Below are 9,062 nucleotides of genomic sequence, written 5' to 3' on the forward strand. Positions count from 1 at the left end.
GAGGATGAGGACCTCCGTCTTGTCGGAGTTTAATTTCAGGCGGCTGTTTCTCATCCACTCGGCGATGGATTTTAATCCCTCATGGAGGTTGGCTTTGGCGGTGAGTGGGTCATTGGTGAGGGAGAGGATTAGCTGGGTGTTGTCGGCGTAGGAGAGAATGCTGAGGTTGTGCTGCCGGGCCAGTTGTGCGAGGGGTGCCATGTAGACGTTGAACAGCGTTGGGCTTAGCGAGGAGCCTTGGGGGATGCCGCAGATGAGGTTGGTGGCTTCGGAGCGGAAGGGTGAGAGTCGGACTCTCTGGGTTCTGCCGGAGAGGAATGAAGAGATCCAGTTGAGGGCTTTGTCTTGTATTCCGGCTTCGTGGAGGCGTGTTAGTAGAGTGCAGTGGCAGACCGTATCGAAGGCAGCGGAGAGGTTCTGGAGGAAGAGGGCTGAAGTTTCGCCGTTGTCCATTTGCTGTCTGATGTCATCTGTGGCGGCGAGGAGCGCAGTCTCGGTGCTGTGATTGCGTCTGAAACCGGATTGGGAGGGGTCCAGGATGGAGTTGTCCTCGAGGTAGTGAGTGAGCTGGGCGTTGACGATCTTCTCGATGACCTTCGTTGGGAAGGGGAGGAGGGAGATCGGGAGGAAGTTTTTGAGGTCGTTAAGGTCAGCCTTGGGTTTCTTGAGGAGGTCTTGGATATCGGCGTGCTTCCAGCTGTCCGGGAAAGTCGCGGTATCGAAGGATAGGTTGATGATCTTTCGGAGTTGGGGGGCGATGGTGGAGTCGGCTTTGTTGTAGACGTGGTGTGGGCAGGGGTCTGAGGGGGATCCTGAGTGGATGGAGTTCATGGTCTTTCGAGTTTCGGCGTCATCTACGTGGGTCCAGGTGGTAAGGCGGACGGCGTAGGAGGAGTTGTCGGGGGTGGGGTCTGGCGGAGATGTGGTGTTGAGGCTGTCGTGGATGGCGGCGATCTTCTGGTAAAAGAAGGTGGAGAGTGTGTCGCAGAGTTTCTGGGATGGTGGGACGTCGTTGACGTTGGCGCTGGGGTTGGAGAGCTCCTTCACGATGCAGAAGAGCTCCTTGCTGTCGTGTGCGTTGTTGTTTAGGCGTTCTGTGAAATGGGAGCGTTTGGAAAGTCGGATAAGTTGGTGGTGCTTGCGGGTGGCTTTCTTGTGGGTTGCCAGGCTGTCGGGTGCGCGTTCGAGAAGCCATTGTTTCTTAAGTTTCCGGCAGGTGCGTTTGGAGGTGATGAGTTCGTCCGTGAACCAGGCTGATTTTTTCTTTTCGTGGTTGATGGTGGGCCTCTTGAGTGGTGCGAGGGTGTTGGCGCAGTTGAGGATCCACTGTTGGAGGTTGATGGCGGCGGAGTCCGGGTCGGTAGGGTCGGTCGGCGGGTTTTTGGCGAGGGTGCTGGTTAGTTGGTCTTCGGTGACTTTGCCCCAGCGGCGGTGCGGCGGTAGTGTGGTGCGGTGGTGTTCGGTGTGTTTCTTGAATGTGAAATGGACGCAGTGGTGGTCGGTCCAGTGGAGTTCGGTGGTGTGGCTGAAGGAGATGTGGTTGGTTGCAGTGAAGAGTGGGTCTAGCGTGTGGCCGGCGATGTGGGTGGGTGTGTTGACAAGTTGTCTGAGTCTGAGGTTGGAGAGGTTGGTGGCCAGTGATGCGGTGTTGGCGTTGTTGTTGTTCTCCAGGTGGAAGTTGAGGTCTCCAAGGAGGATGTAGTCCGTCGAGGCGAGGACGTGGGAGCTTGCGAGGTCGGAAATGGTGTCACTGAAGGGTGCTCTTAGTCCTGGAGGTCGGTATATGAGACTTCCTCTGAGGGTAGTGTTGGGGTCCGTGTGGATCCAGAAGTGAAGGTGTTCAGCTGTCTTGAGGGTGTCGTCCGTGTGGGTGTGGATCTTGAGGGTGGATTTGTGGACGATGGCTATTCCTCCACCGATTCCGTTGGTACGACCTCTTCTGGTGATCTTGTAGCCATCAGGGATGGCGATGGCGATGGCGATGTCTGGGGCTGAGGAGTCGTTCCACCAGGTTTCGGTCAGGAAGGCTACGTCTGGGGCGGTGGTGTCGAGCAAGGAGGTAAGGCGCTGAAAAGTTAAAAACACTTAGATACGGCGAAAGCGGCAGACTGCACACGGGTCTAGCGAAGCTTACCAGAGCCCACTAGACACCAGGGATGAGGAGCAGGAGGATGCCTGCGGGTGGAGGAGGGCCTCAAACACGCTAGCAGCAGCATGGGCGGGGTCAGGGGCACGAGACAGCAAGGTTGTGCTGCGGACGTGGGGGGCGAACTCTAGACCAAAAACAGGCCAGAGGTCGCTCACCCTTGACGCGCAGCTCCAGCCATTAAGAAGGGAGGGGGGAGGGAGGAGCAGCTGGGAGGCGGGAGGGAGCGGCGAATAGGGGTGTGAGGGGGGCGGGGCCGCAGGGAGGCAGCGGCAGGGGAAGCGACAAGGGGGAGCGCCTAAGGGGCGAAAACCAGGTAAAAAAGGAACAAAAGTGACAATAAAGCACAAGTCAAAAACAGTCACAAATACGGTAAATGGCACAAAATACAAGCGGAATACAGCAATCAGAAGGGGCACAAATGGGGGCAAGAGCGCAAGGCGGCAAGGCGCTGAAAAGTTAAAAACACTTACAGATACAGCGAAAGCGACAGAGTGCACACGGGTCTAGCGAAGCTTACCAGAGCCCACTAGACACCAGGGATGAGGCGCAGGAGGATGCCTGCGGGTGGAGGAGGGCCTCGAACACGCTAGCAGCAGCGTGGGCGGGGGTCAGGGGCATGAGACAGCAAGGTGGTGCTGGGGATGTGGGGGGCGAGCTCTAGACCAAAAACAGGTCAGAGGTCGCTCACCCTCGACGCGCAGCGCCAGCCATTAAGAAGGAAGGGGGGAGGGAGGAGGGAGGAGCAGCTGGGAGGGAGCGGCGAATGGCGGCGCGCGGGGGGCGGGCCGCAGGAAGGCAGCGGCAGGGGAAGCGGCAAGGGGGAGCGCCTAAGGGGCAAAAACCAGGTAAAAAAGGCACTAAAGTGACAATAAAGCACAAGTCAAAAACAGTCCCAAATATGGTAAATGGCACAAAATACAAGCGGAATACAGCAATCAGAAGGGGCACAAATGAGGGCAAGAGCGCAAGGAGGCAAGGCGCTGAAAAGTTAAAAACACTTACAGGTACGGCGAAAGCGGCAGAGTGCACACGGGTCTAGCGAAGCTTACCAGAGCCCACTACACACCAGGGATGAGGCGCAGGAGGATGCCTACGGGTGGAGGAGGGCCTCGAACACGCTAGCAGCAGCATGGGCAGGAGTCAGGGGCACGAGACAGCAAGCTGGTGCTGCGGACGTGGGGGGCGAGCTATAGACCAAAAACAGGTCAGAGGTCGCTCACCCTTGACGCGCAGCGCCAGCCATTAAGAAGGGAGGGGGGAGGGAGGAGCAGCTGGGAGGGAGCGGCGAATGGGGGCGCGAGGAGGGCGGGGCCGCACGGAGGCAGCGGCAGGGGAAGCGGCAAGGGGGAGCGCCTAAGGGGCGAAAACCAGGTAAAAAAGGAACAAAAGTGACAATAAAGCACAAGTCAAAAACAGTCCCAAATACGGTAAATGGAACAAAATACAAGCGGAATACAGCAATCAGAAGGGGCACAAATGGGGGCAAGAGCGCAAGGAGGCAAGTCGCTGAAAAGTTAAAAACACTTACAGATACAGCGAAAGCGGCAGAGTGCACATGGGTCTAGCGAAGCTTACCAGAGCCCACTAGACACCAGGGATGAGGCGCAGGAGGATGCCTGCGGGTGAAGGAGGGCCTCGAACACGCTAGCAGCAGCGTGGGCGGGGGTCAGGGGCACGAGACAGCAAGGTGGTGCTGCGGACGTGGGGGGCGAGCTCTAGACCAAAAACAGGTCAGAGGTCGCTCACCCTCGACGCGCAGCGCCAGCCATTAAGAAGGGAGGGGGGAGGGAGGAGCAGCTGGGAGGTGGGAGGGAGCAGCGAATGGGGGCGCGAGGGGGGCGGGCCGCAGGGAGGCCGGGGAAGCGGCAAGGGGGAGCGCCTAAGGGGCGAAAACCAAGTAAAAATGTGACAATAAAGCACAAGTCAAAAACAGTCACAAATACGGTAAATGGCACAAAATACAAGCGGGATACAGCAATCAGAAGGGGCACAAATGGGAGCAAGAGCGCAAGGAGGCAAGGCACTGAAAAGTTAAAAACACTTACAGATGCGGCGAAAGCGGCAGAGTGCACACCGGTCTAGCGAAGCTTACCAGAGCCACTAGACACCAGGGATGAGGCGCAGGAGGATGCCATACACGGTGCCTCATGAGTTGCCCCATCACATAAGGGGTGCTGCTATTTCTCAAAATGTAAGCGTCATGCACAGAGCCAGGATACTTGGCATTGACATGGGAGATGTACTGGTCTGCCAAACACACCATCTGCACATTCATCGAATGGTAGCTCTTCAGGTTTCTGTACACCTGTTCATTCCTGCGGGGGGGACAAATGCCACATGTGTACCATCAGTGCCACCAATGATGTTGGGGATATGTCCCAGGGCATAGAAGTCACCTTTCACTGTGGGCAAATCCTCCTCCTGAGGGAAAACGATGTAGCTGCGCATGTGTTTCAGCAGGGCAGACAACACTCTGGACAACACGTTAGAGCATCCCTGATGCCATGCCCACTGTTGTTTGAAACGACCCACTGGCCAGAAAATGGGGTAAAGAAAGGACCTGCACTAGAGGGGGGATACCTGTGGGATGGCGGATAGCTGACATCAGGTCTGGCTCCAACTGGCCACACAGTTCCAGGATTGTTGCACGATCAAGTCTGTATGTGATTATGATGTGTCTCTCTTCCATTGTCGACAGGTCCACCAGGGGTCTGTACACCGGAGGATGCCACCATCTTATCACCTGCCCCAGCAGACGTGCCCTATGGAGGAGAACAGCGAGCAGAGAGTCATCCAACACTGAGGTATCACAATGTGTTATTTGCAGAAACGTTATTAATCACCAATGTGCTGGTATCTGTCTGTATTCCCGGCCTAGATAGGTGTGACGCAGTTTTTATCCATCCCATGTGGCCCCCTGAAATGGCGGCTGCCTGACCTGTAAGGTAAGACAAGAGGATATGAGGTAACTGCGCTGGCGTTGTACACCGTCGCGGTGGGCGGTCGAAGACCACGGCGCAATGCTGCATTGGTTAACATTGGGCCCTATGGGTTCCAGGAGCCAATGACTATGTACGCAAATGGTGACGGTACGCACTGCCATGGCCGTGACCGCCATTTTCTGTCTGTTCACTCACTTGATACCTGACCTTCAACAGGAGTGCACCTACACTGCAAGTGCTGCTGTGACCTGTGTCTGGAAGCGACAATGGCTACAGTGTCTGGGGAAAGGGCCCCTGCCTTTACTTCGGAGGACTTGGTGAAACTAGTGGAAGGGGTCCTCCCCCAGTACACGCAACTGTACGGTCCTCCAGACAAACAGGTGAGTACACTGTGAGCAAGCTGCATGGGCAATGCCTGCTTTGAGTGGTGTGGATGGAAGATAAATGGTGGGGCTGAGGCCTTCATGTGCGGATGGTGAGTGTATGTGCGTCAGGGCATGGGTGGGAACTTGTGGGCAATGAGTATGACGGTCCGGATGGGTGAGTAATTTCCTTTCCCCCTGTACCATTCCTCTAGGTCAGCGCCCACCAGAAGAAGGGTATTTGGCATGCCATCGCCAGGGACGTCCGGAGCCTGGGGGTCTACCACAGACGGAGCACTCACTGCCGTATAAGATGGGAGGACCTGCACCGCTGGAACAAGAAGACGTCAGAGGCCCAGCTGGGGATGACCTCCCAATGTGGAAGGGGTGCCCGTCGCACCATGAACCCCCTGATGTCCCGGATCCTGGCGGTGGCGTATCCGGAGTTGGATGGGCGCTTGAGGGCATCACAGCAGCCACAAGGGGGTGAGTACACTCTCATTCAGCTGACTCTGCACGCATAATGAGGTGTCTGGGTGGGGGAGGTGGGCAGTGTGTTCCCCTAGGCCAGGGCGAACTTAGTAGGCAAGGTCCCTTGTGAGGCAGGCTATGTCGCACCCCAACCCCACTAGTGGTAAGAGCCATCTACACCTAGTCAGGCTCCTGTGACTTCCAGGTGTGCAGCAATTGGGCTTAGGCCTCATACCCCATGGTCAGGTGAAATTTCTAGGAACTGTTAGTGCATGGCGTAGTGCAGAGGGCTGCTCCCTGTGTGTTGTGTCCGCCAACGGTAGTGGTGTTGCATGCACTGAACATGTTTTTCTTCTTTCTCCCCCCCCTTTTTGTGGTTTACCTGTTCTTGCGTGCAATAGCATCATCAGGTGGAGGAGCATTGGCACCGGAGCAGGAGGAGCTGCAACCCACTTGGCCCTGGAGGGTGAAACAACAGAGTCTGAAGCCACCAGTGGGACAGAGGGCGAGGGGAGCTCCATGGCAGGGACAGGAGCAGACACCAGTGACAGCGACTCCTCTGATGGGAGCTCCCTTGCGGTGGCGGGCACCTCTGTGCCCACCGCATCAACAGGTACAGCCGCCACCCCCCTACCAGCACCGCCCTCCCAGCAGCCCCTCAAAGTGTGTCCCGTGCCCGCTCACCCAGGAGGGGGGCATCTCCTTTGCCCCAGGCACCTCAGGCCCTGCCCCAGTCAGCCCTGCTGCCTTCAGTGAGGAGGCTACTGACCTCCTGAGATCCCTCACTGTTGAGCAATCTACCGTTTTGAATGCCATCCAGGGTGTTGAGAGGCATTTGCAACAAACAAATGCATACCTGGAGGGCATTCATTCTGGGCAGGCGGCCCAACAGAGAGAATTTCAGGCTCTGGCCTCAGCACTGATGGCAGCCATTGTCCCTGTGTCCAGCCTCCCCCCTCCAATTTCCTCCACCCAGACCCAATCCCTTTACCTCAGCCTATCCCAAGCACACCATCAGACTAGCATGCACACACATCAACACACAAGAGTGGCTCAGGCAAACATAAGCACCACACATCCCACAGCCACTCACACAAACACCATCCCCATGCATGCACACCAACATCCACTGTATCCAATGTGTCCCCCTCCTCCACGTCCTACTCCTCCCTCCCTGTCTCGTCTCCACTCACACCTGCATGCACTACATCTTCAGTCACTACCTCCATCACCAGCACGCCCATCACCACACACCGCTCACGTGCAATCACCACCCCCACTACCATTCCACATCCCCGGTGTCCTCTCCCAGTGTGTCTGTGAGCCCTCCTCCCAAACTACACAAACGCAGGCACACACCCACCCAACAGCCATCCACCTCACAACAGCCTCCAGCCCATGCACCTTCACCCAAATTCAGCTGACGTACACCTCCTACAACCACTACCTCTTCCTTCACTCCCAAACCTCCTCCATATTCCTGTCCCAGTGTGTCTAAAAAACTTTTCCAGGCAACCCTTGACCTATTCCCTTCACCCCCCCCACCGTCCTTCCCCTAGGGCCAGGCTTTCCAGATCCCAGCCCAGCACCTCAGCCACCAAATCCCCAGGCACAGTGGTGCCAGCAACTGCGGGGTCATCGAGTGCGTCACCCCTCAGGGCTGCCAGTGTGCCACATAGTGAGAGAATCCAAAACTACCTGCCACCAAGGGCTCAGCAAAACTAAAAGGGGATAGTGGCAAGACAACTGCGGCGCCATCAAAGATGGGGAAGGCCCAAAAGCAGAAGAGCAGGTCAGGAGAGGGCATGGTGGCACCGACTGAGGGACCAGTGTCACAACTTCTGTCCACGACCACACCAACCTGTACGGCGGCGAACACCGCTAGCTACCCCGCCACCACAATCGCCACCTGCACTGCCACAGGCACGTCTACAGCCTCAGCGACAGTCCCCAGCCTCTTCCCCAGTGGGCAGCAGTCCGAGGCTGCAGGAGACGTCCTGCTGTGTCCCTCAGCAGGTGCTTACCCATTGTGCGTTTATCTGGCTGAGGTGTCCCCCCTCTCCCTCCCCCTGAGGTGCCTGTATATTTTCGGTCTGATGCCCCAGCAGTGTTCTCTCCATTTCCAGTCAGGTATCTAGTGTGGGCTTCGCCCATGCATTTTGGGACCAGTAGTCCACGGATAATGATTGGTACACTATCCGGACTTGTGTAGTTTGTGTACAAATTTGTATATACTGAATTTTCACTATCTGATTTTTCATGATTACAATCATTTCCTTTTGTCCTTACCTTCTTCCAGGGGGTGTGGGGAGGGGTGTATATGTGATGTTGCTTCATGTATTTGTGTGTATGTTGTTGTGGGTGAGGGTGGGGGTGGAGGTATTGCGTGTTGCATGTGTGTGTCACTCTCTTTCCCCACCTCCCCTGTGTTGTAGGTGCAGTACTCACTGTGGTCGTCGCCGCCACCGTTCGTACTCCTGGTAGATGAGAAGATACACCAACATTGGTAACACCTGTAGTTCGGGCTCCATGGCGTCCTGGTTCCTCATTGGGTGTCGAGAGGTGAGTGTTTTCCCTTCTGTGTACTGTTTCTGCCGTGCTTTTGATCCCGTTGGTTCCGCCCCGGAAAAGGTGGCGAATAGGCGTCTTGAAATACAGTGGGCGGTACTTTGTCTTCCACCGGTCTGTTGGTGGTGACCGCCGCTGTGTTTGTTTCTACCGCCGTGGCGGTCGGAGTGTTAAAATGGCTGTCTATAATGGCGGTTTCCGCTATGGTCGTGATTCCATTTTTTTTCCCGCCGGCCTGTTGGCGGTATTACCGCTGCTTTAACACCGACTGCCAGGGTTGTAATGAGGGCCTAAATGTCTGAAGCAGGGCTGTGTCCATGCACCCATGTTATTCAACCTTTTTCTTGCTCATCTGACAGAAAAACAAAATGCTTGTAATCCTCATGCTCCAAAGTTAGGCTGTCTGTCACTCTCCAGTCTCTTGTATGCTGACGACGTTGTCCTGCTGAGCCACACACAGGTGAGGCTGCAACATCTGCTAAACGTAATGAAAGAATACTCAATTGAAAATGGCCTGAACATCAACTTAGGGAAAACCAAAACTATGATGATTGGCAGCAATAAAAAAAG

Source organism: Pleurodeles waltl, chromosome 7, assembly GCF_031143425.1.
Source record: "Pleurodeles waltl isolate 20211129_DDA chromosome 7, aPleWal1.hap1.20221129, whole genome shotgun sequence".
Taxonomy (NCBI): Eukaryota; Metazoa; Chordata; class Amphibia; order Caudata; family Salamandridae; genus Pleurodeles; species Pleurodeles waltl.